The sequence below is a fragment of the Callorhinus ursinus genome, unplaced genomic scaffold (genome assembly GCF_003265705.2).
Source record: "Callorhinus ursinus isolate GAN/ISIS: 27379988/994484 unplaced genomic scaffold, GSC_fseal_2.0 scaffold118, whole genome shotgun sequence".
Taxonomy (NCBI): Eukaryota; Metazoa; Chordata; class Mammalia; order Carnivora; family Otariidae; genus Callorhinus; species Callorhinus ursinus.
In genome coordinates, this window is record NW_027397180.1 from 847,804 (window position 1) to 857,119 (window position 9,316).

A 9,316-nucleotide genomic window follows, 5' to 3' on the forward strand; every position below is an offset into this window, starting at 1 on the left:
GACAGCCTCCCCAAGAAAATGTAAGAGGGTGAAGTCGGCGGCTTCCAGAGATGGTTGGCCGGGCCCCACAGAGGGACGGTGCTCTGCTGCTCAGCCTCCCCAACTGTGGGGCCTAAGCGAGGACATGGCTGGCATGCAGGATGCGGGTGTGTCCCCCCACCATCCCTTCTTCAGGTCACTGGTCACTGCTGGGGCCCTGGGACTGGTGGGGTGGGCCAGCGGGAGAGTTGGTGGGCGGGCCTGGGTGCGGATGCCCTGGTGCCCCGGCCACCGGCATTGACGCTTCTCTCTGCATGAAGTGGGGGAAGTGGGCCCCTCTGCCAATCTTGTGGGTGCTGAGTCAACACTGGGGTTCCTGGAGGAAAGGGAGGGTCTGTTTGCCGGTTGACACTTGGTAATCTCTGCCTTCCACTAGGACGCTGCTGCCCCTCCTGCTGTTTGCTCTCCCTCTACTGTGTTAATCCTGAGCAAACCAGACTCAATGGCTTGCCTCTGACCTTCTCTTCTGTCCACACAGGTCCTGCCCATGCTGGGCCATGCCTGTCCCCTCAACCAGGCTCCCAGACTTCCCAGGACCATGCATGGGGGTGCTGCTTCTCCTGGAGATTCACCAGGGCTGGGGGGGGGGGGGGGAGGAGGAGGCACCTGGTGCACCTGCCTTAGGACCAGCCACAGGGCGGGGCCCCTGGAGGTGCAGGATCCCCTTGTGTGTGCACGTCTGCCGCTTCCTCGGGCTGGCTCTGCCCGTAAGATGGAGTGGCTGCCCGCCCCCTATTTCCTCCTCCACTCCTGGCCTTGTCTTCTCCCCTCCGCTGCTCGCCGCGTGCTGGCCTCCCTCAAGTCCATTCCCCAGATGGCAGCCAGAAGGGAGCTTTCTGGAGAACCTTTTATTGTGATGTGGTTTCAAGTTTATGGGTAAGTTGCTGAGATAGTATAAAGAGCTCCTGTCTGCCCTTTATCCAGATACACGGATGTTTGCATCTTGCTCCCTTCACTTTGCTGTTTGCTCTCATGTGTGTGCGTGCACCTGCCCGCCCTCTGTATCCACGTGTTCTTTTTCCGAGCCACGTGGGTTTAAGAGGTATGCCCCTTCACTCCAACATAGGTGGGTGTGTGCCTCCTAGAAACAGGACAGGTATCACGCTCAGTGGAGTCAGGAGTGACACACAGCACCCTCTAAACCACAGTCCTCAGTCATCCTGATCCGATCCTGATTGTCATAGCCACACATTCTCCCAGACCAGGATCTGATCCAGGACCCCATGTCCCATGAGCACCATCCCTCTTCTCCTTTAGTCTGGGATCTGTCCTCAGCCTTTTACTGTGTTCCTTGACCATGACATTTTCAAGGGGTGCAGGCTGGTTAGGTTGTGCAGCACACTCAAATCTGGGTCTGTGTGCAGCTTCCTCACCTTAGGCGGGAAGAATACCACAGAGCAAACGTGTGCTTCTCTGTACTTCGCACCTGGAGGCACCCAACGTCTACTGGACCCATTGCCAGGATGGATGTCCACCTGCATCACTCAGGGTGTGTCTGGCAGGTTGCTCCACTGGAAACCAACCATCTCCCCCTCAGAACCAAGAAGGGTCTGATGGGAGATGTTTGGGGCCTGCAGGTGCCTCGCCCCTCAGGCTGTCACCATGACCGATGCCTTTCTAGTCCCGTCCACTCTTCTTGGTTGGCATTCTTCTGCAGGAAGAGCTCTCTCTTCTTTCCCATTTACTTATTTTTAATTTATTCATTTATATCAGAACAAGCTCATGAACTTCTGTTTTCAGTACAAATCTTTTTAAAAATATAAACCAATCAGGAAACTAGTGGAGCAGGTAGCTCTAAGTGTTTGTCCACCACAGAAACACTGAAAAAAACAAGGACAAGTGGTCTGAGCCAACTTTGTGGGAGCTCTATACACAGTCAAAGTTCACAGAAACCAAACTAATGTCCAAGCAAGAAAAGGCCATCTTCAAAATGGTCAGAAATTCCTGTGGCAGTTTTTTCTCATCCTTGCCCCCACCCCAACCCCAGTGCAGTGATGGCTTTGTCCTTGGATTGGCAGCCTGGTCCCCATTCCTCCCCCCAAACCAGAAGGAGCAGAGAATATCATGTCTGCAGGTTGCTGTGCTCGTCTGCTCTAAGCTGTGTGGTGGGTGGGTACCCGGAGGGCTGACACAAGGTGCTCACCTCTGTTTTGCTTACCTTGGCACTCAGGTGGCTGAAGCAGCAGGCACCACTCTCACAAGTTGCTAGGTGACTACAGACCCACAGACTCCTGGAGCAAGCAATCACAGGTGGGGACACACAGTATTTCCCCTTCACCCTGCATGGGTTGAGGTAGGGCTTTTGGGAAATTAGGACATCTGAAAGCAGGTACGTGCACATGGGGATTTGGAAAGCCACGACCATGCTCAGGCAAGATCCCCAGGCTCAGAGCAAGCCTACCCGAGTGCTGTGGACCGTCCCAGCACAGAGGCAGGCTGCAAGACGGGAGAGCTCTGGAGAGTCAAGGAAACTCTGCCAGAGCATTAGCTGGACATGAGCTAAAGGAGCAGAGACTTCAGTGGTCATACCAGGTGATCCCTGAAGTGATCAACATCGTTTGGAAAACTCTCAAAACAAAGGGACACTTCAGCCTTTGACAACAACAAAAGGAAGGAGGAAAAGAAAAGAAAAGAAAAGAACAAAACAGCAAACACCAGAGAAGGGTGAGAATCTAACTTCCAGAGCTACCATATTATCATAGCCAAATCCCCAATTTTCAACAAAAATCAAGGGGCTCACAAAGAAAGAAGAAAGCATGGCTATTAAAGGGAACAAAATAAACTGACAGACATCATCCCCAAGGAAGTCCAGGTGTCAGAATTACTAGACAAGGACTTTGCAACAACTGGGTTAGGTGTGTCCCGAGGGCCAGAGCAAAGCCCAGACGGGACCAAAGGCAATCAGAACATCGATGCACGCACAAAACGAGAATGTCAACAAACAGATAAAAACGAGTATGAAAAAAACCAAACAGGAATTCTAGAGCTGAAATGCACTACAACCGAAGCAGGAGATTTGCTCAGAGACAGGAATGAGGGGATGTGAGCAGGTAGGACACCATCACGTGGGCTGACACAGGCATGACCAGGGTCCCGGAAGAGAAGAGAAAGGGGCAGAGGTGTTGTTTGAAGAAATCAAAGTGAAAACTTCCAAGAAGCTCAAGAAACTCCAAGTAGGATAAACTCAGAGAGATCGACACCGACCCTGTATAATCAGACTGCTGGCAGACATCGCAGGGATCCTGAAGGCACCTCGAGACAGGCGGCTCGTCACCTGCAATGACACTGTTAGCTGACTTGGCGGCGGAGCTCTCGGAAGACAGAAGGCCGTGGACGATAGAGCTTGACGTCCTCAAAGAAGCCACGGTCAGCCATGGATTCGGTATCTGGCAGAACTGTCGTTCAAAAACGAGGGAGCAATTAAGCCATTTCCAGGTAAACAAATGCTGGGGGAGTGCTTCAGGACAAGTCCTCTTCTACAAGGGGTACTGAAAGGAGCCCCTCAGGCTGAAAGGAAGGACACCAGACGGTCAGTCAAAGCTGTAAGTGGAAGGAAAGGTCTGCCATCAAGCTAAGCATGTGGGCAAATATAGAAATCAACATTGCCGTAATTTCTGTTTGTCACTCCACTCTTAATTTCGTATGGGATTTAAAACACAGATGCACAAAAACAACCATAAATCTGTGTTGTGCCCCCCAAAGCAGGTGTGATCTGTCACAACAACACAAGGAGGGTGGGGCCACACAGGGGCATGAACAGCAGGAGCTCAGCCAGCACCAAGTCCGAGTAGACTGTGACCCCACGGCCAGCACACAGAGAGGGTCTGCACAACAGACACAAAAGGAAATGAGAAGAGAATAAGAATTCATCACTACAGAACTAACCAAGCACATGGAGAACAAAAAGCCAGAAGACACACGAAAGACAAACAGTAACCAGGTGGAGGCCAGTCCGTCCTTATCAGTCATTCCTGCAAATGTACAGACATTGGCGGGATTGATTCAAAAAACACAACCCAACTCCACACCGTCTGCAAGACACTCGTGTTAGAACTAAGGTTACAAAGCGAAAGCTTAGAAAAATATATTCCAGGCAAATAGTAACCAAAAGAGAGGCAGGGTGGCCACATCAATACCACATAAAGTAGACCTTCAATTCCAAACAATTAGGAGAGAGAGAGAGAAGGATATTCTGTATTGATAAAAAGTCAATTCCACAAGAACATACTGCAATTATAAAGTCACACACCCCACGCCACACAGATGCAACAATATGACATGCAAAGGACATCGTGGAGGAGAGAGGCTACAGTCCCATGTGCTCAGTGATGGGCAGGACAACCCGACCAGGCTAATAAGGAAACAGAGGACTTGCACATGCCATAAACCTGTCATACCCGCAGACAAACAGAACACCCTCAACAGTAGAAGACCCGAGAATGTGCACATGGAACATTCTCCGGGATAAACTATGTGTTATGCTCCAAAACAGGTTTTAATACGTTTTAAAATGTCAAAATCATACGAAGCATTTTTCCTGACTACAAAGGGATGAAGCTGCAGATCAGTAGTAGAAGGAGAAGCATGGCGGCGCCTGGGTGTCGCCGTGGGTTGAGTGTCCAACTCTTGGTTCCAGCTGAGGTCATGATCTCTGGGTCCTGGGATCGAGCCCCGCGTTGGGGTTCCACGCTCCACAGGGAGTCTATTTGAGATTCTCTGTCTCTCTCCCTTTGCTCCACCCCCTGCTCCCACTCTCTAAAGTAAATAAATAAATCTTAAAAAAAAAAAAAGAAAAAGCGTGACATTCACAGATATGTGAAAATTGAACAACACGGTATTTTTTAAAAAGATTCTGTTTATTTATTTGAGCGAGTAAGTGAGAGAGGGAACACAAACAGGGGGGAAAGAGACAGAGGGAGAAGCAGACTTCCCACTGAGCAGGGAGCCCGATGTGGGACTTGATCCCAGGACCCTGATCATGACCTGAGCCGAAGGCAGACGCTTCACCGACTGAGCCACCCAGGCGCCCCTCAACAACACAGTCTTAACCAACAACAGGTGAAGAAGAGATTAGGGAATACTTAAAGATCAGTGAAAACAGTGAAACACGACATATGCCAAAGCCTAGAAGGCTCAGCAAGGGGAACGCTGAGGGGAGATGCCTGGCTGTGAGCACCAACATGAGGAAGGGTTGCACGTCGGCAGCCACACGGCACTCCCCAAGGCAGCAGCGAGAGAAGCGAGGACTGAACCCGGAGCTCCGGGGAGGAAGGCGCTCGTGACCGTCAGAGCAGGGATAAAGAAAACGGGGCAGAAAGCTGCAGAGAGAACCAGCAAATCCAAAAGTTGTGTCTCTGCAAAGACGAACAGAACTGACAGGCCACGGCAACAAGAGGAAAGACTCAGCGCCCAAGTTGAAAACAGAAGGGATGTTGCTACTGATCAGAAATAAATGTGATCTTAAAGAGTCCCGCGCACAATTTTATCAGGTTTGATAAACTGGAAGAGATCAATGAACCAGACAGACGTGCCGCTAGCGTGGAGGGGGATTGGCAGTCACAGCCCTCCCCACAAAGAAAATCTCGGGACAAGAAGGCCTCACGGGTGCGGTCTACCGCATGTTTAGAGAAGAACCAGCACTGAAACTTCCCAAAGTCCTCCAAAACACCGCAGAGGACGGACCTGCTCCTGCCTGGCTCTGTGAGGCCAGCGATCCCCCGACACCGGAGCCGCACATAGACCCATATCTGCCATGAACACGGGTGCGGCAGTCCTCAACAAAATACCAGCAAACCAATTCAGAAGCTCATGAGAAAATTATTCACCACGACCAAGTGGGTCGTACTCCTAGAGCGCGGGAACAGCTCCGCACACACGAATCAAACAGTCACCCCATTAATAGACTGGGGGGGGGCACATGGCCGTCTCAATGGAGGCAGGAATAGAATCTGCCAGAATTCAACACCCTTTCATGATAAAAACAGCCAACCAGCTAGGATTAGAAGGACACTCTGTCATAGTAAAAGTGACATATGACAAGCCCACTCCTGATGTTGTCCCCGGCGGTGAAAGATGAGAGCTTTTCCTCTTATTCCTCTAAGATAGGGAATAAGACAATGACACCCACTCTCAACACTCCTATTCAGCAGAGTGCTGGAAATTCAGGCCAAAGCAATCAGGCAAGTAAAAGAAATACAAGGTGCCACGGCCTGGGTTGGAAAGGATGTCACAGATGACATGGTCTTAGGTGTAGAAAACTCTAAATACTGTTTAGAGTGTTTAGAGTTTAGTCTTAGGTTTAGAAAACTCTAAGCTTCCTGGGGTCTGAATATGATCTCCCCAAATCCATATGTTGAAGTCCTCACCACAAGAGGTGATGGGGGCTCTGGGAGGTGACTGGGTCATGAGGGTGGGGCCCGCACGGATGGGGTCAGTGCCATCGGGAAAGAGCCCCCGCAGAGGCCCCTGACCCCTTGTCGGTTTTGCAAGAAGTTGGCAGTCTGCGCCCCAGGGGAGAGTGTTCTTCACCGGAGCCCTGCCCTTGGTGCCCTTCTGGTGGGAATGTAAAATGCTGCCCCTATTGTGGAATTCCCTAGAAAGTTAAGCACAGAATTAGGATGTGATTCAGCAAGTCCACTCCTGGGTCCATCCCCAAAGAAACTGCAAGCAGGGACTCGGGCAGATACTTGCACTCCCGTGTTCATGGCAGCCAACGGCTGGAAACAACCCCGCGTCCATCAACAGGTGACACGGGAAACGAGATCTGGTGTAGTCACCCAGTGAGATACCCCTGAGCCTAAGAAAGGGAGGGCATTCTGACACCTGCCGCCACCCCTCACAGACTGATGCTGAGCGGATAAGCCAGACCTGAGGGGCAGGCACTGCATGACCCCGCTCCTATGGTCCCTGGGGCCATCCAGTCTGGAGACGGAGAGGGGAGGGTGGGCACCAGGGCCCAAGGAGTCTCTAATGGATGGAGTCTCTTTTTGGAAAGATTAAAGGTGATCCGGACGGACGGCGGTGAAGGTTGCAAACCCCCCATGCCCCCCGCAGAGCTATCACTCTCTCCGTCCCTCCAAAGTTCCTCTTGCGGCCCCAGATGGCCCTGCGTATTGTGAGCTCCATGGGGCAGGACCTTCACTCTCCTTGTCCAAGTTGCATTCCCAGGGCCCAGGGCAGCCCCACCCTGGGGCTCAGAATTTGCTAGAAGGAAGGAGGGACACAGGGGCAGAAGACAAAGGCAAGGAAACGGATCTGTGTGAAGAGCAGGAAAAAGTACAAGAGGCTGGGGGGACTCGTGGCCTCCGCCTGGGGCACAGGGTGTCCTGGGAGGCTCTCTACATGCTCACAGCCCGGGGGGCAGGGTGGGAGGAATGGGCATGGCCCTTCTCACAGTGGGGGTGGCTCCTGGGCCCAGCCCCCAGCACAGCCTCATGCACCGCCCCCCAGGGTGACTTGCCCCCTCCAGGGGGGTGGTCAAGGACCCCTCTCTGCATCCCAAATGCCCGGCATGGGGCAGAGGTGCTCAGGAATGTCTGTCGATGGACAAGCTGGGGGCCTCAGGGGCCATGATGTCCCAGTGCATCCTCCACCTGTTTCTTTTGGACCAGGCTTGTCCCCTGAGTCACGCTGGAAACACCCTGACTGGGTTAGGGGCAGGAATGAAGCCCTGCCATCCCAAAGCCAGGAGAAATTGGCCTGTCACCCACATGTCACCCGGGATGCTTCCCTGCCTGGACCACCCTCCCCACCGGGGTCACCTGGCCTGCACTGTCAGGCTAGCCTCAGTCACACCACTGGGCCTCTTGGCCATGGGGAGCATGAGCCCCAGGGTGTAGACCAGGGCTGCCAGGATCAGCCATCTGGGGGGCAGAAGGCGGCAGGTGTGAAAAGCACCATCCCCGTGATGGTCCGGGGCGCATTCTGAGCAGACCCAGAGCCAGCCATGCCTGTGCCCCCCAGGGCCGCACCCCAACCCTCCTGCACCCTCCATGGTGCCCGAGGTGAAGCTGGGCAGACCAGCCACACTCAATAAAGGCCTGAGTCCTGGTGCATCCTGGGAGCCTGGTCCTCGTCGGTCTGCGCATCCTCCTGCTGGGATGCAGGAATGCGGGGAGGGGTGAGCTCAGAAGGGCCCCGGGGTTGCTGAAGACCCCTGCACACCCACCAAGCCCTTAAGGGGCGGGGGCAGTCTGCCTCTGGGCTCCGTGCAGCCCCTGGGTCTGCGGGCTGAGTGAGGAGGGGGGTGGACCCAGGGCGCGACAGGCTCCTGGCACAGTCCCTGGCGGAGCCCTCCCGAGCTCCAGGAGGCGGCTCCTTCCCGGCAGCCTGCTCTCCTTCCTTCCCTTCATCTCTGTCCTCAGCTCCGTCAAGTGTGAAGCGGTAAACTGGCTGAGCAAACAGGCTCCTGAGCCGCATCCGGGATGTCTCAATAGCTGTGTCCCCGCAGGGCCTCCACCCGTCTCTGCCCAGAGGACAGTGCTCACGGGGAGGGGCCACGGCAGGTCCCTTGAGTGCTTACTGTGTGGAAGCTGTGGACTGTGGGCAAGGCCCCTACCCGCATGAAGCTCTCCTTCCGAGGTGGGGGCGGGGAGGGATAGACGGCCAACTCGAAGCCCCGAATAACTTCCATTCAGGTCCTGAGTCCAAGGCTCACATGTGCAGGGGTTGGGGGGCGGCTGGTGGGGCCCTCTGAAGGCTGCAGGGTGCTTGCTGAGTCGGGCGGCTGAGGGATGGGCCAGCGGGGCAGGTGCCTGGGCGTGGCTGGGCGCCCAGTGGGGCACAGAGGGAGAATCGGAGCCCTCAGGGAAGCAGCGAGGGAGGCCTGGAGGTTTGCAGGGCCGTGGATGCAAGTGGGCAGCACTTCAGGCCCGTCTGTGGGAGCTCCGATGCCAGGGAGCAGGGGCCGGCTCCTAGGTGGGGGCACCCTGCTCTAAAGACGCCAGGAGCCAGCGGACCCCGGGCCTGCAGACACGCACGGCCTGAGGGCCCGTCAGCCAAGCAGAGGTGTGACCGCGGCGAAACGCTTCGTGGAAGCTTTGGAGATGGTTTTCCCATTGCCCCAGCAATTCCACTTCTGTGAATTAATCCCCAGAAAGACAAAGGCAGGGCGATCCCAGGTGCGTGCGCCAGCAATGACGAAGCTGCCCGAGGGGGTCCCGCGCCTCCAGCTGGGGCCCGCCCCAGGGGCCACTCTCAGACACATTCAGCCTGGGGTGAGGGTGCCCAGCGTTGTTGCCAGAGCCAGAGAATAAGATGCCCGGAGTGTGAGTCAGAA